Here is a 26,472-nt window from a genome sequence, read left to right as displayed (position 1 = left end):
TACACGTGTTTCCGTGTTACTCAACCTCTGTTAGCAGAAACTTAGCATAAAAGCAACCTGAAAAGAAAGAAATGGTAAAACAAAATCCGTAGACCATTAATGAACTTGAACTTTTAATTTAGCACAACAAACACGGAATAATAACGGTAAACTGTAGAAAATGAAAGTCAAACAGAACATTCGCCCCCCCCATCCTGGAACCTTCCAAAGTAGGGCAGGGTTACGGCTACGCCCAACCAACGGCAACCCATATAAGGCGGGCCCGGCCGCCAACTCTTGGTCAGGAAATCTTAACGTATGGGGGAGCCGGAGGAGAGGCAGGAGCCAGCAGCCTGGGCAGTTGTAGGTAGTTCCGCCACATGTCTCCTCGGCCAGCCGCAACGGGCCTGGATAGACTTAAGCAGTCCCGCCACATGTCCAGAGAAGAACGAGGCACCTCTTCCTTTCCTCTTCCGTCACAGCCGCAGCAGCCCTGGACGGCGGGATGTCCTGCACGTACCTCCACAACAATTTGTCCAAGTTGGGCTGGGAGGGAGAGGCGACGCGGACGAGCCTCTCCCACCTCCACCGATAGGAGGTTTCCCAGCCCCCGGCCCGACGCCGAACACCCCCAGTCAGGCGATGGTGCCAATACTTCCACAGCACCGAACACACCATGGTGGCACCCCAGTACTTGCGCAGCACCGAACGTGCAATGGTGGCCATACTCCCACAGCACCGAGCACAGGTCTTGGGGAACACCGGATGTGGAGAAACCTTCATGCGGGGCGATGAAAAGGAGCGGCCTGGAGTGCACCGGGAGAAGGAGACGATGCGAACCAGTCTCCCTCGCCCCCCAGGTGGGGGCATCACAGCTGCACCCCAGCCGAACGTCCCGCTCTCACAAAACAGAGACCTCTTCCTTCCACTCCGAAGGATCTCTCCCACTCTTGCAAACTCGACGAGAGTGGCCCCTGTAGGGCCTCAAAATGGCGTCTGGGTCCGCTGGAAGGCGGGCCCCGGCCACTAGAGTAACTTTGACCAGCAATATAACTCGAACATTTGCCCCTTGGAGCACGAGCCCCCATCTCCGACAGCATCTCCGCAGCCTTAAAGATCCTACAAGGGTCCCCGGCGGAACCTTCGGCCTTTGCAGGCTTCCGGTAAGGGACGGCTGCCTTGATCGCCAACGAAACAAACATGACATTGCCACTCCTTCTGTTAGCATGAATTCTAGAACTGCCGAAAAGGACTCTGGTCCAAACTGCCAGTAATGGGAAACATTTCCCCCCTGATGCTGCTTCCGGACTGAGCCGGCCCCGCCCAAAATGGCGCTGGTATCAATCGGAACTTACGAACACCTCGTGGTGTTCCTTCGCACTAATATAAACTTGATGTTCTAAGATTTTATATGATCCTTTGTACACTTGGCTAAGAAAAGACAAGGAGAACTCACTCGACGAACAGTACGAAAGGATCCCCGTTACAAATGTTGATTACAAATGTACAATGTATTATATTTTTATAACTGATGTAAACCTCATTTACGACGCTCACGTACGGTATGCATATAGGAAATCTGATTACCACTATTATGATTATGCTTCTAAATTATGAAAATAAATGCCCCCGAACCCCCAGCCAATTAATAGATGTTTTAGTCTCTTACAAATGAATGAGTAAAACTTTCCGATGTTTTTTTACTGCAAACGACACCCCCCACTGTACGCACTTTAGCCATTGCCACGACCGGCCAAATACGACCGCACCCTCATAATCCTCATGCTGAAATGATTTTGCAAAATAAAGTTTTTGAAACTATGGACGGGTATTGCATGCTTTATTTTAAAAATATGGGGTCGGTGGGAAAGTTCTTTTCTGTGCACCCTACTCTGCTCTCTCTTTAAGGTTAAAAGAAGATGGTTGCCCAGCCCTGGGGGACGGATCGGATCGACAACACGACACTCCGCCTTCAAAGTACGCGACTGACCCATGAACTCTCGCGTAGGGGAAGACCTTGACTTCCAAGGATGGGTAAAACGAACGGTGTAAATGAAGGAATGTAAAGGGAGGGTGAAATGAAATAATGTAAATGTTATAAAGTACAACGTTCCAAAGTACCAGGGAACGGAGCTGACCCAAGAACCGAAGAACCTTAGAACGCCACCGCGTTGAAAGAGGTTTAAGGATCCCGATAGTGAGATACATCCTTTGACTAGATACCTCGCACTAGGCACCTCTGGTTTCCTTTTTTACGTTTCCCCGCCCACGACCTATATGGACACACTACCCCCCCCGACTCCAGAAACCATATCCCCGGGGACCCTGCCCCGAGGAGGAAAGACGAGTAAGAGGTAAGTAAAGGACTTATGAATCCATGTATTTGAATGTGCGCGAACGCTGTCTCCCCCACCCCCTTTTTTCCTCCCTCTGCAGGTTACATCAGAAATTACAGCCGAGGTGTGGCGAAGATCCGAAGCCTTGCCATGTCTAATACACGAAGCGGACTAGCGCCGCAAGGTGGTGTCTAAGCACGCCTGCAAACTACTCACGTATCGAACAAACCCGAAAAATTAGCACAACCTGATAAAAAGTGATCACCCTTAAACCAGACTGGACGAATGAACCCATGTCACGTATGATGCGAAACTATGAGGGAATGTGTGTGTGTGACTGAGGCGTCGACCCAACTGGTCGAAGGACCGAGAATGCGAGAAGTGCGACAACATGGTACCTCCTTTCTTCTTTCCTTTTTCTCAAAGCACGTCCCCTCTACCCTGTCTAATGCTCAAACTGCATGATTACAAGATCCTAACGCAGACCCGTGAATGCCCTTTACTGCGTAATGCACTAAATAGCCTTTCTTGAATACACTGCCACCCTCTCTGTTGCACGTGTACTATTTAGCCTGCCGTTACGCTCTCTCTCTCTCTCTCTCTCTCTCTCTCTCTCTCTCTCTCTCTCTCTCTCTCTCTCTCTCTCTCTCTCTCTCTCTCTCTCTCTCTCTCTCTCTCTCTCTCTCTCTCCCTCTATTTTTTTACTCCCACTCTTCCGAGTGATTAGCCCCGAAATTGGCAGACTGCCACCCCTAGCACACCACCTAATTGGCTTCAAATACCGTCAGTATTTGCACAAAAACTTGTCTTTAATACAATCACCCTGAGACCGCGTCATTACCTCTCCTTTTCCGCTAGAAGCCAATGAACCGAGGTTGGGCCGTAAGGGAAAGGACAGGTAAGGCGACAGAGGTTCCCTAATCTGGCCCGAAATAAGGGAACTACAGGTCAACGGCTCCTATGGTATAAAACAAGGACCTCAGAATACGCGACCCTCCCCTCCCCGAAATGTCGCAATACCCAAAACCGGAAAAATGATCACCCCTGTTACCTCCCCTGTATCAGCCGCCCAAAAACTGGAATTATGAAACTACCCCTCATTTCCGGTTGTGAGAGATGGGTCGATTTATGCCCTTACCACAAGTTTCCTATGTCCCTGGTTGTTTCCCATAAAACCCCTGTCCTTCCTAATTAAGTAATCGGGCTGTAAAAGGTTACGTAGGATCCAGAATGATGTTTTACAAGGTTAACAGACTAGTCCAAGGTAAAGAAATCATCAAAATGAACCCCGTAGTAGTTGAAAAGCAGGATGCATCAATAGAAAGGAAATGTTTAGCCATGTTCGTCTCCCGGCAAAATACCTGCGTAGTAAATAATTGTAAAGGAAAGTCATAGTAAATCCAACAAGCCCGTCTCCGGTCATTCATATGCCAGTTGTGAACACCAATATAACGGGCATTTTCATTCTTTGCCTGGAGCTGGGAGAGAAATAGACTTTTTGATTATCTTCATCTGCAAATTCTCTAAAGACTGTCTTTTCGAACTTGTTTAAGGGTACTGCTGTTGGAGGAGAGAAGGACCGGATGTGGGAGCACGAGGCCTGACTGCAGACTGAGGAACACCTGCGACATTAGCCAAGGCGAGACCACGACAGAAAAGAGCTGCAGGACGAGGCACTGTTTTCGACAACATGAGAAGAAAGGGTCGACCTGATGCCCCTGCTCGATGTCCAGTGTCTGTCGACAAGTCCCCGCTCTCTGAATTCGGTCACACGCTCGCCTATTGGAAGTCTCTCGTTCCCCTAGTTTGTTCCTAATTTGGCCTTGCTCCATCCCCCTTTTCCTCTGACCTACCCTATGGACTGTTTTGTACGCTCTTCTTCCATCTGAACTTTCTGACAAACACCTCAAAGGACACAGGGCGAAAAGGACCTTTTCGACCAGAAACGCGAGGAAAGGGTCGTGCCCTGCAACACAGAACTTAGAACAGAGCTGGACTTGTAGCTCCACCGCCGGTGCTCAACAGCGCCAACGAAAGGCAACAAAGAATGATGAGAACTCGTTAAACTTCGAACATTTGACGTCCCCAATCGCCGTTTCTGCTAGACCTCATTTCTCTCCCAGCCGCCCTTGTATTGATCATGCTCCAATCCGAACCTGATATATATGTAATCACCTGCCAGTATGAAAGATACTTGCTGCTCACGCTACAGAATCGTTTTTGTATTGCATTTCTATGACTTTCCTGCTAGACAAATTGATCAAAGTTTATCAAATAGGCTCACCTCCTAAAAACTAGAAATGTTAAAATGTATTGTTTACGACTCTTTTCATCTAGGGTTCCTACCGTTTTCTTTCTCATGCCCACCACAATAGAACCGAATAGAAAATGAACCAGCAAGATGTCTTGAATATGTTAAAGGGAGGACTGTTGAAAATTAGTACGTTTCGGTGAACATTATCTGCGCCATCTTGCCTCTCCCCCTGATGCCACACCTTTGTCGTGCGCGCCCGCCATTTTGTTAGATGCCCCGATCAGAACGAACCCTTTTGCATGCCGCTGGCCCCTGACATAGCCTTTCGCCTTCACTAAGTCTGCACGCTGACCACCCCCTGCTTGCACCTGCCTTGAGTCATAAACCCCTCTTCGGCGCTGCTCTGCCCCAGGCCCTCATCCTGTTCCCAGCGCGACACCTCCCTGCTTCCCTTTCATGATCTCCGGCCCTTAGATGCAAACCCCCTTTTTTCCCCGTGTGCCCGTTTTGTCTTCCCCGTTCCCAGGCCGACACCCAGCTCTGCCGATACCATCCCTTGCCCCTCCCCGTACAATAGAAAGCTTCCCCCATCAAAGGATCCCCGGGTTGATCAAAGCCCCCACTCCATGAGATCCGATCAAACCCCCACATTCCGTGAATCGGCGGAATATCCAGCTGCGTGATACTCATCACCTGTTGTGACTAGGGTGGGGACTTCGACTGTAAATGTGTGTGGGAACGGGCTCAAAGGGAGTTCCGGGAATGTCTTTTTCATACATCAAAGCTTTAACATGAATGTGTAATGTACAATAAAGTCATAAACTTGTGTATAAGAGGCCAGGCCTCAGGGATGCAGCTAGAGCACCTCAGAACGATACCTTCTGTCCGTTTCGTTGTGTTCTCCTCCGGAGAGAATAAAAACCTTGTTTCCTGCTTTCCAGTCTCCAGCGCCTGCCTCTTCATTGATTAAATAACTAGAGGGTCACAGAGGCAATACCGCCGGGCAAATATCGATTGCCCCCGACCCGCCTCAGGTTTTTACAGTAGATGGTCTCTCAAATGTTGGTCATTGGCTTGCTAGCATAGGTAAAAGCTTATTATTCAAAATTCTGATGCCAATTGGTATTATAGGTCTTATTATACTTTCCATTTTCTTATGCTGTAAATGCCGCAAGCGCACCAAAAAGCACGAGGTAAATGCAAGAGGAGTGAAACGAAGTGTGGATGAGATTGAATTAGAGGAAGTGAATGATCAGATATACAAAAAGGTGAAAACTTCTCACCCTGCTAAAACTGAGAGAGAAAAGTTAGAACGGTTGCTGGAAGAAATAGAACTTTATAAAGTGTGAAAGAAAGTTGGCATCTGGTTCCATTATAATTTGTGATGATAGTAAATATCATCAAAGAGGGGATTGATGAAGCAAAGCTTCGCATATTTTGCGGCTTGCCGAAGTCAAGAACCTCGTTTATGTGTAATAAGGTAACAAAACGTATGTTTTACTAACATTTATTTTTGTTTAGGCAAAGTTCCCGAAGCTTGCCTATGTGTATTTCTAATGAATTTAATCCGTGTTCTTTAATATGGCCGCCGCTTGTATTTTAGTTACTGCGCATGCGTCAGCCACACTCACGTGTCCTGACGCGTCTGCAGAAGTGGAGGGAAAGTTATGCGCATGCGTAATTCATAGCTGTGCTTATCATGTGGTACTGCTCGTGCCACTGCTCTTGTGACTGTGTCAATGTAGCTAACATTTAATGCAATAGTTTTATTTCTTGATGATGAGTCAAAAGTACAAATCCTGTGATGTATTTCCATAATGACATTATTATGTATTAATTTGTTTTCGCTTACTTTTCATGTACCGCGGGGAATGGGGGTCCAAACTGATTGGGAGCCATATTGACGGTCTCTTCTGCGCATGACCAGGGAGCATTGAAAGGTGGCCACTTTGGACAGTGGAACTCAGCCAGCTGGCAGCCACAGTCAAGATGCGCCTGGGAAAGCCACCTCTGCGCTACGAGAACGGCGAATGTTGCTCCTCATGTGTTACAATGTTAATTTTCACTCGTATTTCTGCACAGTTCTCATGAGAACCCCAAACCTGCTAGGCGGTACCCAAGTATGCTAATGAAGGCTTAAAATCTTGTATTGTGATTGGTGTGTTACCCAAATCCTACCTTAGGACCAATCGAAATTGAGGGATTCTGACACTTTGCAACATTGGGGGGTGGTACACTGTCCCCAAACTGTATATCTACCCTGGGTTCACCTAGTGAACCGTCCGACTTGTCTGGTTTAGCTGACCTGTCACTGACCCAACGCACTCAATAGGTGACTGAAGATACAGAGCGCTGCGAAGCACTCTGTCCGAATTTGACCATAGACTGAGGTTCTACTGAGCCTTAAAGTGCTGGGCAAGCACTTAGCTGGGAGTTCGCTGACCCAATCGGGGTCTTGATCGATAGCTGCAGAGCGGGTGGAGCGCAGGCGTTGCTTCCGAACTGTGGGTTCCGGTCCTGTCCTGAAGAGGGTCCTGTCCTGAGGGTTTGCTGTCCTGTCCTGAGGGTCCTGTCCTGATTCCTATTCCGAGGGTATCCTGTCCTGTCCTGGGTGTCCATTCTGCACCTGCTGTCCTTTGAGGGGTATCCTTCCTTGAGGGTTTCCTGTCCTTAACTGACCCGTGGCCAGGGTTTGGTTTCCACGCCTTTCTAGGTAAATATTGCTCTGAAAACTCTTTAAATCTTGCACCTTCTAAATTTCTGACTTTTGCTTTAATAAAGTTCATCATTGCATATGTTATATTTTCCATGCCTTTCCGCAACCATTGAAAGTTAATTACATATTTTTCCGTGAGGTTTTGTTCCTATGTCTTCTCACTGGTTAGAAATTATATTTTGCATTGCAGTCTGTAATTTTATGATATGGTCTAGAACTTCATTGCCTAGATTGTTCAAAGGTCCATTCACCTTAAGTGAAGCGTGTTACTCTTTATAGGCCCTCCCATAGTTATTCATGCATAAAATGTCCATGCTTAAACATTTCTGAGATTTTATAATATTTTCCATCTGCATTTCATATAACATTTGAATGATTACCCTGTCATTATTTCTTTATGCCTATATGATTTACGTTATCTTGGTTATTGATTGCCTTATTTTACTGTACCTCATGCAAGAAAATATTGAATTTAGATAAACATTTTAAAACTTCCAGTTGTCCGTGGTCATTTAAACAGTATTTGAATGTTATTGGTTGGGTTTGTATTTTGCTGCCTTTCTTTTACAGCTAGCTCCCTGATTCATTGTGGTCATTAGGTACCCGCATCGGTGGATGGTAAGTCGGGTGCACTGAAAATTATTAGCAGGGAACACACACACACAACTTGGTAGAGCTCGTGAAGTCACCTGATCGATGTATATGGTGATTTGAAAAGTATATGGGCCCTGAAGCCGGAAACGGCGAAAACCATTGGTCGGGTGGCCTCGCGCGCTCTATCAGTCCGACTGAGAGACTAGCGGAATATGTAGATTTATTTCTAGGCCCCCTGGTACGCAATCTTCCGTCTTTTATCCAAGACACTAAACACATACTTAGCCTTCTCTCAGATCTACAATGGCAACCAGTCAATTTTCTTGTAACCATGGATGTGGTAGCTCTGTATACTAGCATTCAACCAGATCTAGGATTAGAGGTAGTAACCAAAACTCTACAGAACCGACCAGCAACACTGTGGCAACATACTAACATGCTGGCTTCTATGATGGAACTCATCCTCAATAACAATGTTTTCATTTTCAACAACTCATGGTACAGACAAATTAAAGGGGTCGCTGTGGGCTCTAAATTGTCCCCCTCGTTCGCGAATCTGTTCATGGGCGCACTTGAAAATGACCTCATCTGGGGAACTAAAGGAGCTATGTTTATAGACTCCATAGTATATTGGGGAAGGTACATAGACGATTGTCTTTTGATCTGGTCCAGTACACATGATCAGTTATTAGACTTTCACAGACACTTGAATCATAATACTTGGGACATGAGTTTCACCATGGTGGCCAGCTTGGACAAAGTTGAATTTCTTGACTTGGAAATCTACATTTCCGACAACAAGCTAAATAGTAAACTCTTCAGAAAAAGCACGGCTTGCAATGCGATTCTGCATGCTAGCAGTGCTCACCCATCCCACCAAATAGGTGCCATCCCATTTGGAGAATTCTTAAGAGCACGCAGAAACTGCAGTGATGACAAAGATTTTAATGACACTCTAAGTACTATGCAAATACGTTTCAAGAAAAGAGGCTATTCAGATGACTTACTAAAGAGAGCGACTAGTCGAGTCAGGAAAATCAGTAGAGCAGATACATTTAAAAAAAAGCACCCTGACACTAAAGCTGACTCCAGAACAATCAGAATGATCACTGACTTTAATAACCAACACCAAGCACTGCGCAAAACCTTCAATAAACATTGGAACATTCTCAAGTCAGATAAGAGCATCCAAGAATACATAGGAGAATATCCACAGATCACATTTAGGAGGGGTAGGACCCTGAGAAATAGACTCAGCCCGACTATTCCTCGCAGCATCAATACTGACATTTGGCTCACGAAACAGAACACAGGTTTTTTCAAGTGCGGATTTTGCTCAATGTGTCGGTGGGCTAAACACAAAACTAAAGAATTCTATGATACAAAGGGTGAAAAATATGCCATCAGGACTAATATTAATTGCACTACACGCTTCACAGTATACGTCATTGAATGTAAATGCAATAAATATTATGTGGGCAGCACCATCCGCCCTCTGAAAGAAAGAATAGCCGAACATATTCGAGCCATTCACAAACAGGATCCTAGGTACCCAGTTGCCATGCATGCGGCCGCATGCTGTGACCAAACGATGGACAAACGAATCACCTTCTTTGGAATTGATACTGTACCACTGGGTGTACGGGGGGGTAATAGAGAATTAAAACTTAGACGTTTGGAGGCTATGTGGATTCTCCGCCTCCGTACAGTTGATCACGGTTTGAATTTTGACCATGAGATGCAATATTTTCTGGGTGATTAACTGAAAGAACTCCCGTGACAGCCCCCTCTGTTGTATGCCATATGCATACACCCACGTACACGCTATATACACACTACGTCTCCTGTCATCCACTGTAGTTTTGATATAATGTGAACCATTATTTGTATTATATTACTGTAACCATTCAATTGTTTTACGGTCGGACACACCCTCAATGAGGCACATATGAGGTGGGTCGCTCATATTTACAGAGTGACCCTTTATGGCGACTCAATTGTTATTACTTGTTTACCTTGACGCAACAAATATTGATTAATTTTTAATTTTAGGATTTACGCTAAGTTAGCAACTTTACTTACATGTTTTTGTACTGATTCTCAAGATATTTGCATTGAGTAATTGTATATATCTGTATTATTCACTGCCTTAGCCAGTGATATGATTAACTTTTACATTGTATAGATCTCTGCATGACCATACCTTCTCTTAATCCTATGAATAATAAGCACCCAGCATGATTTGTGGATGCATCACTTATGCATGCCTTATTCTACTATCCGCTTTTCATTTACACTTTAGCTTCAGTATTTCCCAAACAAGTATAAATTTGTACCACTTCGGTTGTACGAACAATAGGAATCCAGCATTACTTGTGAACGTTTATTAATGCACTCCCTTATAACAATTCTTTTCCTCGTTTGCCCTTCCATCATTTATGCTGGAAGACGCTATAGATAAGTAGGCACGTTTATCCACTTCCGGTTTAATTTTAACGTTCTAGCTTACCTGATACGGGTCCTCTTTATGCTACTTAAGCATTTCCGGGTAGACATCACGTGTCCGCACCCGGAACCACAGTGCAGGAGCACCCATCCTGCCGGCTTTTCTCCCGCGACTCGGGTAAGATTATAATAATCTCCTTGAAGATCATAGTTAAATTCCGACTTAATCGTGTAACTCTTAACATTAAGTTAAGGTTACTTATAGTCATGATAGATGATCTCTGCAATGCATATCTGAATGCTCGCTAAAATATAATGAGAGCAGGTAAACTGATACTCTCGCCCCACTTTTTCCTTCGATTCTTCATTTCCGTATCCTGGACATACCGCAACTACTTTTCCAGGATACCCGCTGTAGAGCTTGAACGTACTCCACAGCCGCATGATTTGCTGCCCTTTCTACTAACAAGACTTCTTCAGAGAAGCCAACTAAGAACACCCAACACTCAACTTACAAGGTGAGGTGTTGGTTCATTTTATTACAGAAACGATAATATGTCTTAGACAGACTCACTAATTTTCTATAAAATACTATCAGCTCACAGATCTGAAAGATATTATCATTTCCTTCCCCAGCCAATCTGATGAGGATCAGACTGTGATAAAACTAACCAATACTACGATTGAAAATCACTTTACCTGGTCTCGAGCGGGGCCGGGTTGGAATTATCACCGGCTAAGCGGTGAGTTGTTTTTTACTAGTGACATTAGGACTAGTTTGAGACACATTCACATGTGTTCTTTATTTGTTCAAGACTCTTTTGTAGACCTCACTGCCTAGACCTAGTATCTTATTTTTCCCTTCTTTCCTTCTTTTTGGTAACGCTATAGACCTGTGGCATTGTACCTCTCTACTACAGGTAGGAAGCGCACATTTTTGGAGCTTTAACCAAGTAACTGTTCCATTTGTTTTAGCTTTCTTGAAAGTCTTTTCGTACACATATTGCACTTCTCTAAGCATAACCACATCCCTCACACCGTTGGCCCCCCCTGTCCCCACTCCTATTCTCGCTATGCGCCGCCACACCAATTTTCTTTTTATCATTAAACTACTATTCTTACCGGCGCCACAAACGTACTCACTCCCACATCACCACATCACTTGATCAACACCCTAAGACTTCCATACCGGACGGGGACGGTGTTGTGTGCTTTCACGAAAAAGTTACTGTATATTGTCACTACACTCATCTTCACATTTCACTATCACTTGAGACACCCACCTAAACATGTATTGTTCATTGTAATAGTACTATGTACTCCATCCTCTACTTTTTGTATCCTCCCCAGCCCTGAGGAGTCGTTAAAGTATTGTATCACTTTACGACGAAACACGTGTCGGCTGGCTATCCACAACAATAAAAGAGGAGTCGTACTACCTTTCGTCTTCTTTTGTCTACAGAAAAGAATAACTGAACTTTTATATGTCCATTGAGACATCCTTTTTGTACTTTCTTCATTGGTGTGCAACAGGTTTTGCTGGTTTTCCTAACACGACTCCTGGTGAAAAACATAGAATCTTGACGATTAGTTTACCTAAAGATTTAGCTCCCGAACTCGTTGACTGTGAAAGCTGGGGGAGGACTTTTGCGGCTGTTTATACGAGGTGTTTCGGCACTCCGTCTATGGCTGTACTGCCTACGATCATTAAACGTGTTCAGGACGATCACGGACCGGAAGCAGCGGTTGAATTGGGTATGCGCCTGTGTGGCTCCTTTGAAATAGTTTGCGATCTCGTACTTGCTAATGTCAAGGGGGACGCTGTGAACTTTCAGGTGTTTAACGCGTTGGCAGCTATTCCCGATGCCGAAAAACCCCGCCAGTTAGCGAAGATTGTAGTGGCTGCTTATAAAACAGTGGGTCGCACAAGTAAGGGTCTAAAGTATTTTTCTGACAAAGAGAAGAAACAACCGCAAGGGCAGTCTGCTCAGGCAGATGTCCAGCCCAAGTCCAAAAAACAAAATTGGCCTAAGAAACAGAATCAGGGGAAGCAGAAACAGCAGACCCAAGAATCTTATCCTGCGGCTCAAGTGCCTGCGCCGACTGAGAGAGTTTATGACTTGCGTGATCGCGCGACGATTAAATCACCTGATTGATTTCAGGTTTCTGATCAACGCTCTACTCGTTCCTTTCAGGACTCATCGGCTCCGAAGACCGGTGGTGGAGGAGGCGGAAGGGGAAGGGGTGGTCAGCAAGGACGCGGCCAACCCCGCCAGACAGACGGCACAGGGAAGCAGGAGGACTCTACACCAAAAAGACCGCAGTTTGCGAAAAAGAAAGTCGCAGCATTAACAGCGCATCGATATGCCACAGATAGTGAGAACGCGGCTTCGGAATCTGATGTGGGCTCTGACCTTGCTGGACAGCGTGGCGGAGATTACCATAGTGAGAGAGGCCCTGTGACCACTACTGAGGGTGACAGCGACTGATGTCTACGTTGTGATAGAAACAGCCGATACAAGAGTTGCTCCCCCTGATAGACTATGAAATTGTCCTGTTAATAGAAGGTGACATACAACGTACCATCAAGGGGGTGTTTTGGGAAAATCTTTCATCTACGTATGATATTTTGCTTTCGGAGGCTGACTGGCCCCCACCTTTTGTGCTCGCGGCGCCGCGAGGGGAGGAGGTGATCCTCCCCAGTTTCGCGAACACTGTCTCGAAAGAGCATGCGCAGCATTTTGCAGAAGAGTGGGATCGGGCTCTCGCACCGGCTCTGTACCGTAACCAATGTGGTTGGGATAAATTGACCCCGAGCCACGAGATTCCCTTGCGGTCTCAGCCGCAGCCTCAACCTCAATATCCCATCCGGTGTGAAGCCAAAGCTTCCGTCGCGGCAATCCTTGAACAATTGGAATATCAGGGAGTTATTGAAACGTGTGTGTCACCGATGAATAACCCTCTTTTTACTGTGACCAAGCCTGACGGATCGTATCGTTTGGTATTGGATTACCGGCATTTGAACTCGCATTGCCGTAACTGTGCAGTACAGAATACTCATGGCTCTGCCCTCGTGGATAGTCTAGTGCGTAAGCGTTTTAAAACAACGCTTGACATTTCCAACGGTTTCTATGCCCACAGTTTGGATAGCTTTAGCTCCCAATGGACCAGTTTTACATGCGCTGGGGTCCAAAAACAATTCTGGCGTCTCCCGATGGGCTATAAGAATAGTCCTGGTATATTTACCTCCCGCATAGTCTCTCTTTTGGAGCGGATCGACCCAGATGCTTGCTCGTATGTGGATGACATATATCTCACAGACGACGAAATTTGGGAGCATCTGTGTCGAGTAATTTAGATTATTTGTAACTTTGCTGACATTGGTTACAAATTTAACTTTGCAAAATCGCACATTGCTGAGTACACAGTGTTGTTCCTGGGCTATGAGCTCAACAATGAAGGTAGAGGTTTGGCTCCTCACTTCTTGGAGAAATGCGCACAGTTGCGCGCTCCTACAACACTGCAAAAATTACAGTCTTTACTGGGCTTTTTGAATTTCGGGAGGACATACATTCCGGAATATGCCCAGCGTATCAAGCCTTTGTATGCTTTGATACAACCAACCTTTTCAAAATCATGCTGGCTGCCTGAGCACTCCGCCATCTTGGAATCCTTGCAGGCTGATCTGCTCGCTTCTAAATTCTTACTGACTCGTGATAACCACACCAACCTGGTGATAAGAATCATTCCTGGGACGGTGGGTTTCACGTACCTGACTTTTAATGAAGGAGACACAGTACCTATTGCTTACAAGTCACACTTGTACACTTCGGCTGAAAGGCGGTTTCCCACTGTGGAAAAGGTTTTAACAGCTGTGCAGATGGCGATTCTTAAGGAACGAGCTCTGTCACAGGGGAAACGCATGTTGGTTGTTACACCCTGTCCTCATTTGGAGGCAGTTACGAAAGCCAGTGTACCGAATTCTAAGGCTTTGCACCCTCGGTGGATTCAATGGGCTGCTTCCTTGACGTCCACGGATGTCACGTTTATTTTTGACGCCTCATTGTGGTCGCAAGAGTACTTGCAGTATGAGTTCGTTCATCCTGCTCCTCTAGCTATGTGAACTTTGGAGGACTTCCATTGCATAATTTACACTGATGGTTCTGCGCAGGTTGCGCATGGCTCTAAACACGCCTACGTTTCCGCATGCGCCATTGTGGTCGGTGCCATGGTGAACGATGAGTTCCAGTCCAAGGCAGTACACACACAGCCTCTAGGGGACAGCACCGCACAATTGGCAGAGCTTCGTGCTCTCTTACTAGCGTTGGAGTACGCGGATCCTAGTGTAACTACTCTTATTGTGAGTGAAACCTTTCGAGAACGGACTTCGGAGGAGGCGACTCTCCATTATCACTGCCAGCACCAGGCTTGGGACCCACCTTTGCAACCCACGACTTGCCGGACCCGCTGCGCGGGTCCCGCTGCGGAAAAGGACACTCTGCAGGGAGCACATGGGGAGCCTAAAAACCTTCTTTGTCATCTTGGTCACCGGCAGGGCTGCGAGCAGGCGAGCAGGGACTCCATTGCCCAGGAGTCCCTGCGTGCAACACCTGTGGCCGCTCTCCCTGCCGGCAACGCCCCCTGACAGCGGGGTAAAAACTCAGCGTTTCCCGTGTTGAAGTGGGAAACCTTTCGAGAACGGACTTCGGAGGAGGCGACTCTCCATTATCACTGCCAGCACCAGGCTTGGGACCCACCTTTGCAACCCACGACTTGCCGGACCCGCTGCGCGGGTCCCGCTGCGGAAAAGGACACTCTGCAGGGAGCACAAGGGGAGCCTAAAAACCTTCTTTGTCATCTTGGTCACCGGCAGGGCTGCGAGCAGGCGAGCAGGGACTCCATTGCCCAGGAGTCCCTGCGTGCAACACCTGTGGCCGCTCTCCCTGCCGGCAACGCCCCCTGACAGCGGGGTAAAAACTCAGCGTTTCCCGTGTTGAAGTGGGAAACCTTTCGAGAACGGACTTCGGAGGAGGCGACTCTCCATTATCACTGCCAGCACCAGGCTTGGGACCCACCTTTGCAACCCACGACTTGCCGGACCCGCTGCGCGGGTCCCGCTGCGGAAAAGGACACTCTGCAGGGAGCACAAGGGGAGCCTAAAAACCTTCTTTGTCATCTTGGTCACCGGCAGGGCTGCGAGCAGGCGAGCAGGGACTCCATTGCCCAGGAGTCCCTGCGTGCAACACCTGTGGCCGCTCTCCCTGCCGGCAACGCCCACTGCTCTACCCTATTTATTAGAGCAGTACTTCCGCTGCGCGGGAGCGCGCGGGAGCGACCGGGGCGAAGACCGGGCAAAGAGCGGGCCGTTTGAGGCCGTTCGAGTACGGCGAAGTCCGGCCTAGGCCCACTCCCCCTGGACATTTCGTATACTACCCATAATGCCTTTGAGATCAGGTAAGGAGCGCAATGTTCAAATAAATACTTCCAACGGCGTTGTCTCAGGACCCTTGGACGCTTTTATTACACGGGCCACTGGCATCTTAGAGAAAGAAATTGCCATGGTCGAGAAAAGGCTCTCAATAGACTTGATTAGTGGTAAACGATCCTCACTGGGGGCCTTAGCTACATCTATTTCCCCTGCACCATCTGTACCTCATGCTGCCTTCAATTGCGTTCATACCACCTTTACGGACGCAATAGTCCATATAGAAAATACTGGAGGTAGCCCTACTACAGGGGACAAAACAATGGAAGGAAGGCTTAGTATTAACGACTCTATAGATACGCAGGAGACTGGGATGGAGGATAACGACTCTGTGATTAGTGAGGAGCAGGACTTTAGCCAGCTATCCGGAACTCCTCTCTTTAATCAATCCATTATCTCTAATCCTGCTGAAAATGCTAATCCACCTATTTCCAATTCTGCCCCCAATACCAAGAAGAGAAAATGGGATCTTACAATGTCAAGGGAAAGCAATACGAAACCCAAAAAAGTTAATAGAGCCCAGGGAGAACGGCGACAGGGGTCTGAGCCCCAACCAAATTTGTCAAAACCCCCGGTGCCTAATAATTTGCTATGCCCCTCACTTCTGACTTTGGGTTCCTCCACTACTTGTCCCATGTGCCTGAACAGTGATGAGGCTTTGCTGGTAAAAATGGAGGCAATGTTCAAAACACTACTTTTGCCAGTCCTGGAGCGGACAAGGCTCATGACCTCAAAGATCGATAGCATGGAGGGCATGATTCAATCAAACCACGCAATGTTACAAGCATTGTGTGGCTTGAGTGATAAGGGCACTGCCAATGCACCAGCACCAAGCGAGGCACCCAGTAAGGTTACTTATAAGAACATGGAAAACGGTAAAAATCCCCTAAATAAAACGACAGGAATAAATAACATCTTAGCCAAAGGGGGTCAAAAAACTAATACTTCTTTTACCACCTCTTCTAAATCAGGAGCTAGTTCTCAGACCCAGGTACCAAAGCCCCAAACGAAAATAGAGGCTAAACAAAATATGGTTGGGCGCCAACACAGGGGTCCTTTACTGCAATCTAACTTAAACCGTCCCTCACCAAGTACTTTAAGAACTCAAAATACTGCCTCTACTAGTCGCAGGGAGGGAGGGCGTAAAAGGCCAAACATTCCCAGTGTTGATCTTCCACCCGAAGCGGCTTTACATACTATCGTTTTGACAGGCGTAGCACCATTAAAACCAGGGTCTAGAGAATCGTATGGTGACCTTCGTAATAAAGTCACCTTTTGGCTGAACAAAAATCGTCCACTGCCCCCCTCCACTCCTACGGAGATATTGTATGTGAGGAGAGTAGATTGGGTGGGGCCTGAGGCAAAAGATTTGGAAGGAGATTGTATCCTTATATCGTTTAAAGACTCATGGGTAGTAGACACTATTAAACGAGTGCCCAGATTTGCAAGGCAGGGGGATGTTCAAACCCTAGATTTATCCTACTTCTATCCGCGCAGGCGTATATCGCTTCAATCTTATCCTTTGTTTCATAAAGGTCCTGCTGCGAGACATCCCATGGTATTGACCCCGATTGACAGCCAGCGCCCCTTTCTCTTTAATCATTTTGGCCCCCTTTCTGGCTTGGAAGCTATAGATTGACTTAGTGATCCCATTGGTGAGACTCCGATTGGTAGTGTGATAACTCAAGCCCCTAGTGACTATAATGTGGTATGCCCAATTCAATTGAACAATCTAGCTGTCGGGGAAGGAAGCCGAAGATATTTGCCAAATAGTCCTAGACTAGAGGTAGTCCCCGAGGGGTTTCGGATTGAGGAGAAAATCATTGCCCCGGTAGATTGTGTCAAGTACCCAGTGGATAATGACGATATAGGGGCTGCACCTGGATATGTACAGCCCCTAAACCCTTTGTTGCCAGGCAATTTGAATGACCATCTGAAAATTTTGTCCTGGAACATAGCGGGTATCAAGGCACGCCTCGTGTCTGCGGATTGGTTAAGTTTTATGGACATCTACGATATTATCCTGTTGCAGGAAACATGGGCAACGGAGCCTGTCCATAAGCTGGGCTATGTTAACTTTTTTAAACCCGCAATCAAAGGAGGTAAAGGGGGGGCCGCAGGGGGCTTGTTAATTTGGGTGAAACAATCCTTGGGCTTCTATCCAACAGAGTCCCCGGTGGAGAATCAGGATCTGCTGTCCATTATATTAAACAAAGGGAACAAGCAAGTTATGAATATTATTAACATTTATGCTAGAGGCCTTCCTGGTGGTCGATCCCCACCTTTGTTGAACCTTGTTGATCACATGATAATGAAAATGGACGGAGGTGTCACTACCATCATTGCCGGGGACCTAAATTGCACTATAGAACCTGTGCTAGATATGGGTGACACATGGACCATGGCAAATGATTCTGCATGGGGCATACCAGACCTGCAAGTGGAGAAGATGGCTAAAGCAACAGAGGCCGCAGTATCCTGGACGGCCTTCTGTTTACAAAATGGGTTCCGGGCATGTAATGGCCGCTCTGCCTCTGACGTAAAGGGAAAATGTACTTTTGATAATGGCCAGAGGCAAAGTCGCATTGATTACATTTTATTGGATATGGAGCACTGGGCTCTCTTAATTGACATGATAGTTCTAGAGCGCCCGGAAAGCGACCATAACCCACTGTCGTTATCTATGAAGATACCGGATTTAAATAGAAGGGAAGAACCATCTGCAACTTATACAGGGGATGCTATACTTACCAATGACAGGAGGAGACTGAAGTGGTCACGGGTTATGGAAAATGAGTACTTACTAAATAATGTTAATGTTGTAGTGGGAAATGCACTTAACGAAATGTTGCAAATAGATATGTCGGGGGCGGCGGCTGGAGCTGTAAATAGTGTGATGGGTGTTCATATTAAGTGCTTTGACAGCTTAAAAACAATGCTATCTAAACCATGTGGGAAGGCTGTTACTAAAACTAACCTTCTACCCCAAAAATGGTATAACAAGGACTGTAGAGAGGCACATGCAGCCCTCATCTCTGCCATCAAATCTCGGGACATGGTTATAGTGAGAGCTGCTAGACTCCATTACAAAAAAATCATCAGTAAAGCCAAACGGGAGTGGGAGGATGAGTTCTGGTTAGATCTTTTAGAAGCATCATCCTCTAACAACCAGAAAAGGTTTTGGGATCTGGTCAAATGGGGTAAAAGCATTGACTCTTCTACACCTGGAAATAATGTGCCACTTGAGGATTGTTTTTTTTTTTACTCGGCACAATTTAGAGCTGGGGACGATGAGACCCCAAATCCGTTAAGCAATCCACTCATGCAGACCCCAGGTAGCGGAAAACTTACCTTTACGGAGTCTGAGGTCGAGCTGGCATTGGCACTTACCATGCGAGGCAAAGCCCCTGGCATGGACCTAATCCCGGCGGATCTTTTTAAATCTAATCCCACTTTGTGGCTCCCGTATATTACTAAAATAGCTAATACTTTGGCACTTGGAGCTACAGTCCCGAAATCCAGGAAAGGGGCAGAAGTAGTTCCAGTATATAAAAAGGGTGATAAATCTGTTCCAGCAAACTACCGCCCTATCAGCTTAATCGATTCGATTCAAAAGATAGTGGCGCGTATGGTCTTGGGAAGGGTCCAGGGTTGGATAGAAATGGAGAATATTCTGTCCCCCATGCAGGTGGGCTTCAGATCGGGAATGAGCACCATAGATCAGGTTTTTAGATTCTGCCTGATCTATTGGAAGGAGGTTTGGTTAGGTGGTGGTAACATCTATGCTGCATTCATCGATCTGAAGTCCGCCTTCGATCTGGTTCCCAGGAACAGGTTGTGGGGTGTCTTGGTAACCTTGGGATGCCCACCGGAATTATTGGACCTCATTATAAGACTCCACGAGGACAATTTTGCGAGGGTAAGGTGGGGGGGGCAGGGTCAAGTTACAGAAACATTCCCCGTAACCCGAGGTGTTCGTCAGGGGTGTGTTCTGGCCCCTACCCTGTTCCTCCTTTTTATTAACCAAGTTGTTAAATTTTTCCTGGATACTCCTACTGATGCCCCAATGTTGGCAGGGATGAGGTTTCCGTTACTCATCTTTGCAGATGACACTCTAATCCTCTCCAAAACACGCAGCGGACTACAGCGGGCATTGGACCGCTTTGAGGACTTCTGTGCCATCAACAACCTGGTAGTCAACGTGGGGAAAACAAAATTTATGGTCTTCACAAAAAACCATCCAGTCCGAAGTTCAGTGAAGATGAATGGAGTAAATCTAGAACAGGTTGATACCATGACCTACTTAGGGGTCACACTTGATAGCCGCCTGAGATGGAAGGACCAGATTACTATGCAACAACTTAAACTTGCCAGGTTGACTGGTTGTCTTGTTAAAAAGCAGAAGGAATCAATCACTAGACGGGTCCTGCCGGCCCTTAAGATCTATGATGTTAAAATATCTACAGCCATTTTATATGGCGCTGATCTGTGGGGTCATACGGACCTGTCTACTTTGTATAAAACTCAATGTAGATTCCTTCGTAATCTTGTGGGCCTTCCACAGTCTACACCCTCGCTCCCTCTCTGCCTGGACCTTGGTTCCCCCCCCATTAATGAAATGGCAAGATTCAGGTTAGTGGCATTGTGGAGACGAATATGGACATCCCCAGACTTATTCCTTTTTGCAAAGGAATTGACGGAAGTTAGGTCTATCAGGGGCTCAGGGAAAATACCATGGCTCATTGCGGTAAAAACAATTCTGATAGATATGGGTTTGGAACATCTTTGGTCTTCCCCACAATCAAATTCGTTTCCACCTAAAGATGAATTTAAATCTTTATATCTGACCACCACCCGCCTAAATAGAGTGATGCGGTCCAATAAAAATGACCTCACGGGCAGGTTCCTAACATTTAAAATTGACCCATTGAGAGAGCCATACTGGGATGTTATTTCCCGACCGCTAGATAAGAAACTGTACCATCAGTTTAGAGTGGGCGTGTTGCCATTAAACACTTTTCTGAATAAGTGGTCGACAGGGATATCACCCTATTGTATGTCCTGCTCAGGTCATATTGAGTCAGAAGGTCATTTCTTCTTTGCCTGTCCTAGGTATGGAGCACCTCGGAAAAAATGGCTAAAACCTCTGTTTAAAAATTTGCCGTATAAAACAGCGATAGAAGCCATACAGGCGGTCAGGACCAACACCTCAGAGGTTTATGTGGTAGCCTTGGCAAAGTATTTGGGCTGGGCTTGGCTCCTTAGGTTAAAAAAGTGTTCACCTTAGTGCCAAGTACAAAAGTTGTTCTGGTATTTGCTATAATCTGTTTAGTTCAAGCATCCAACTGTAAAATTGTCAGATGACCACGTATTATTAACTATATTCATTGTTCGTAATCTAGATCGGTAATCCTAACCTCTTAATGTAATATTTTTGATTGTTCTTATTTCCTTCCAAAATTTTTACATAAAATATTCAGGTCTTCTTTTATTAATTGAAATTTAATCCTGTTTTATTCACTTGATAAGAAATGTTTTTTTTGTTTTTTTGTTTGAGCACTCATATATCTTTGGAATTGTTGAAATAATATTTATGTGTATTGATTTTCTTTGGTTATTTTAAATGAACTAGTTACATTTTTTGTATTTTAGTATGTCTTTTATGATTGTTAATAATCGAAATAAAGACTTAAAACCTGAGTGATTCTTATTACTGTGTACAGTCTTACAATGAAAACTTGTTCTTTTGGATTCAGAATGATTTTCGTGATTCCAAGGGTAGCACAATAAAACACAAGATGATCTAGGCTCGAGTGGCAGAGCTTAAGGCTACGTTGCCGCTCGTTTTTGTAATTCATACTCTCGGCCATCAGCGTGTGGGAGTCCACGCTGTCGGTAACAGGCTTGCTGATGAGGCAGCGAAGTCAGCGGTGTCTACATACTTAGTTGCAGCAGTTACTCGGTCCAAAAGTAAGATTGATGACGATATCTTGGCGGCTGTTGCTGCCACTGAGAAGGGAAGTAAACATCCTACGGGGTTCCCTTCGAAGTACACATACCACTTAAGTCCCGAAAAGGTTTCTTTTGTGAAAATTCCTGAAGTTGGAGAACGTTTAATTCCCAACTCGGATCGCACGGCAGACTTGATTACAGCGGCACATGAAGGTGTGGCGTCTGCGCATGCGGGCGTCTCGGCCACTGTAACTCAATTACAACAACGTTTCTGGTGGCGGGGGCTGTACAAACAGACGCGAGATTATGTCCTTCAATGTGATATTTGCCAGCAGATTAAACCTTCGACTGCTGCGCGTCCGCCACAGACACAGTTGTACATTTCTAATAAACCGCTAGGTTGTGTTTATTTAGATCACTGCAGCCCTTTTTCCTCTGATACTGCGTATAAGTACATCTTAGTAGCAGTGGATTCATGCACACGTTTTGTATGGGTCTGGCCCCATCGCAGCGCTGATTCACGGACTGTCATTAGAGATTTGCGTGTCTTTGTAGGGATTTTTGCCTGTGGTACCTTCCATTCGGATCAGGGTCCGGCTTTCGCCTCTAAGGCGTATAAGGATGCCATGACTTCGATGGGGGTCCAAGTCAAGTTTTCGTCTCCCTACAGACCTGAGGGTAATAGTGTAGTGGAGCGAATGAACCGTGATTTAAAGCAATCTTTGACAGCTCGAGTTATAGGCACTGGCAGAAACTGGCTGGCCCACCTCAATGGCGTGCAGCGTGCTCTTAATAATCTCCCTAGAAGGTCTCTGGGTGGGCGGACCCCATACGAAATGCTCTTTGGCATCAAGATGTACGTCGCTGACCTTGACGGTCTATTCTGCGTGACTCGCGCCACAACCTTTGACGTAGATGAACATTGCAATGTTTTACAGGATCTACAAGAGAGCAGAGACAGTCTTGCAAAGGAACATTTGCCCTCCACATCGGATGTTGCGTTGCAGATCCCGGTAGTCGGCTGGCTACCCCAAGTTGGAGAACTGGTTCGAGAGAAGATCGATAACAAGAAAGAATTTGGTCCTTCCTATCGAGCTCCGGTTCCAGTCCTTGGAGTGAAGGGCACAAGAACAGTCATTTTACCACCGCTTCCTGGTCGTAAGGAAAACAGGTTTATCTCAATTGACAATGTCAAGATACACAGAGTGGCCGATTCTTCTTAGCATGACACCGGCAGTCTCCTGTCCTTCCATTGTGAGAAATTCAGTTTTTGCCACTGCTTCTAATCCTGAAACTGAAGTGGCCATCGAATTGCCTGCAATTTCCAGTCCTTTATTAAGTACTTTGCCTGGTACTGACCATGATGAAATAGACTACACTTACCCCACTGACTTATCCATGCCTGACCTGCAAGCCCGTTTGGCCACAGAATGCAGATTTTCATTTGACACTGTTTCCAATGCCTCGAAGAAACCCTCACGTTTTGCAGTTTATGCCAGCTTGTTTAAAAAACATTTTTTGATTCCCCCTTGGACATATATTTGGCTGGTGCTTTTTTCAATTTACCTTTTTATGTCAATTGGGTTTGTGTTTTATTTTTTCCGGATTGTAAATGGACACTATGTCGAGGAAAGAACATGCATTCGACATCTAAATAGAACTTTGGCCCCCCTTTCCTCATCGCATTCTGCACACAGACTGAAAAGAGACTTGACATTTGTTAACATCACTGCTTGGCCTGTCCTTGATGGGATAGCGTGGGATGCCGTTAGATTTCAAATCCATGGCCCTACTGAGGTTGTTAATGTCCCTAATGTGCTTAGAGTTAATATGGGGGATGTGGTGAAACAGAACATACGTTCTGATGATTGGGATGTTCAGGCCGTAGATCCTTTGTTTTCTGATTTAAAATACTATGCTGCCTTTGATGCTGAAGACTTGTACTTAGAATCTGCTTTTTATGGTGATTTGTTTTGCTTTCAACATTTTGGCAATCACTTCTTACATAAAACGACTTCCAGAAGGAATGCTGTAAATTATACGCAATGGGAGCATTGCCCCGCTCCTAAACAAGGCAGTTCAAGTACTTTTTTGAAAAAGTACACTTATTTTACTGACTTCAATCAGTCTAATCCCGAGTCCTTTTATTTCAAAATGACACAGAAGCCTATGTCCAAGGTTAGACTTACCGATACCAAATTATTGTACTCGAAGTCCTTTCTTGATCAGCTGGCTGTTGGAGGCTATGAATTGTGGAAGGAAACTATTGACCTAAAATCTGTTTGGGGTTCTAAAAGCTGGCAGGTACAAGGCACTGAGGCTTTGCACCGTGCTTGTCTCATCCCTAATCAAATGTTGTTTTTGAATACCTCTATTTCACAGACGACATGCTTTGGATTGGCTACTTCTAAAAAATTGAATACTCCAACCATTCCTGAGTTAGAAGAATATTCTGGCTGGAGTAATTATACTCAGTTTTCCATTAGGGACTTACAGACCCTATTGCTGAATTCATCCTTTAACATATCCAGTATGGATCCAAAAGGTTGGCTGATGTGGCACAGAAGTGCTGATTCATGCCAGCACCATTTTCTGGGGTTGTCTGATGGCTTTACACAGGTCAGACCTGATCCACGTTTTGAAACTGTACATTCTGTCACGACTTACTCAGTGGGCAAATTATGTCAAAATTGGCTGACACATTCTAAATTGTCTGCAGTTAAATTACATCTTGCGAAGCTAAATGATGATGTAGATTTAAATGATTTCATAAAAGGCCCGGCTAGTGGTAGATCAAAAAGGTGGATATATGCTGTTTACAATGAAATCTAGAAGACATCACAGATTGAGGCAGCGACACGCCTTAGAGCTATAGATCAAGCTAATCTAGAAAAAGTGCTTGCAGTAGTAGACAATAGTATTAACATGCTTTCTTCCCGCATTTACACGTTAGATAATATTGTGTCTTCTGTGGTGGATATTGTGCAGGATGAAGTATCTGTATTGTACCATGGTCAAAATCAATTGCGTTCCATCATGCAATTTGCGTGGACCCTACAAACACTTAAGTCTGGCTAGGTGCCATGGACCTACATGAATGTCTCCTCTCTCTTTGCCCCCTTTAATTTAACTGACAAGCAGCGCTTGCTTTCCATGCGAGATGCTTCCTTTTCGATGTTACATAGTGAGAGATTAGAGTCCTTGCCTTTTTCTGTGGCAGAAGCCACCGCTGCAACGTGGCTTATCCACGGTTTGATAACATTACCTTTTGCTCTGTATAAATTTACTAATTGTATGCGATATGTTGCCATAGGTCGATATGAACCATTAGGCAGTGCGTTTCTCTATGAAGTCTGGTCCCTTCCTTTCACTTATAGATGTTTGAAAGACATACAAGAGGTTTATCTGAATGGGGAGGAGTGTACAGAAACACCAGATCACTCATTAATGTGTAGGCACATACAATTGCACGGTTCTTGTAACCAGGACCGGACAAACTTAGCCTGTGTTTTAAAGGGGACTCCCGTTCCGGCAATCATCCCGACTTTTACCTTACTGGGGAACGGAAGTTATTTACTTTTAAATAATGATGATTGCTGCGGGTTAATTAAAGGTGTTGCTTATGTGGTGACAGTAACTGAACGTGTAGTTTGCTGCAAAAATGTACTGTACCCACCCACGCATGGGAACGGGGATGTTTCCATCTGGCCGCGCATCCCAACCTTGAAAGCGGAGTTCAATGGCATGAGCAGAATAAGAGCTCTATTGTCCCAAAAAGAAGTGGCCTTGAGTTCGGCTCGGGAAACATTCGTGCTTCACATAGCTAACACCCGTACAGAGGTTCAGGCCCTTTTAAATACTGATTTACCGTTGCATTTCAGCGAACTGGTTCATTCTATCTTTAACGCTTCCTCGACGACGGGGCTGGCGCACTTTTTTAAAATAGTTAGCAGCGGTCTCGTGACTTCATTTGAGAAAATATTTGGAGTCATTCCTGCTTAATTTCATTCCATTTTTTCAAGTTTGTTTGGTGGATTCCCGGTTTTACTGGCACTAGCGGCAGGCGTTCTGGTGATTTTCTGTTTCTTTAAATATGGATGCCCTTCTTGTGCAAGAAGCCACACAGCCTCTCCTGGCACTGTTTCGCAACAGGATGCTTGAATATTATGGCACACTGCCGCTTGCCACTTTAAGCACGGAGTTTGGATTATCGTTTCGATTTTCCTATTTCACCTGTGTCCAGCCTGTATTTCATTGACTGAGCTGTGATTTTGACTGGGCCATTGATTTGTGTCTCTGCAAGACGGTTTCTCCTGACGTCGATTTTAATCAGCTGATGTGTCCCGTCGTGACTCACGAGTTGATTTGTTCTGGCGATAGGATTATGGCCTTGGCATTGATGCATGGACTAATAGGTCCTTGGAACATACTCGCAGCAGCGCAAGATTTCTTGGCAGAGAGCTTTCTTGAAAACCCACCGAGTTGTCCTCTGATGGTGATAGAGGCTCCGGTACTAGAAGAGCACGTATGTTCTTTCCCACTTTTGAATTGGATGGCTGAACTGTTTTCGGATGAAGACGGTGATTTCATGTTGGAGGCTGTTGCTGCATATTTTGCATATTCGGTCTTGCCTTAAAAACTTTCTTGGTTTATGATGATGCCACCTTTTTCTTTGCATTTTTTCACCTCCCAGACCTATTGACTTAAGTGC

Source organism: Lissotriton helveticus, chromosome 2_1, assembly GCF_964261635.1.
Source record: "Lissotriton helveticus chromosome 2_1, aLisHel1.1, whole genome shotgun sequence".
NCBI lineage: Eukaryota > Metazoa > Chordata > Amphibia > Caudata > Salamandridae > Lissotriton > Lissotriton helveticus.
The sequence above is the reverse complement of the archived record's forward strand: the minus strand, read 5'-3'. Positions refer to the sequence as shown.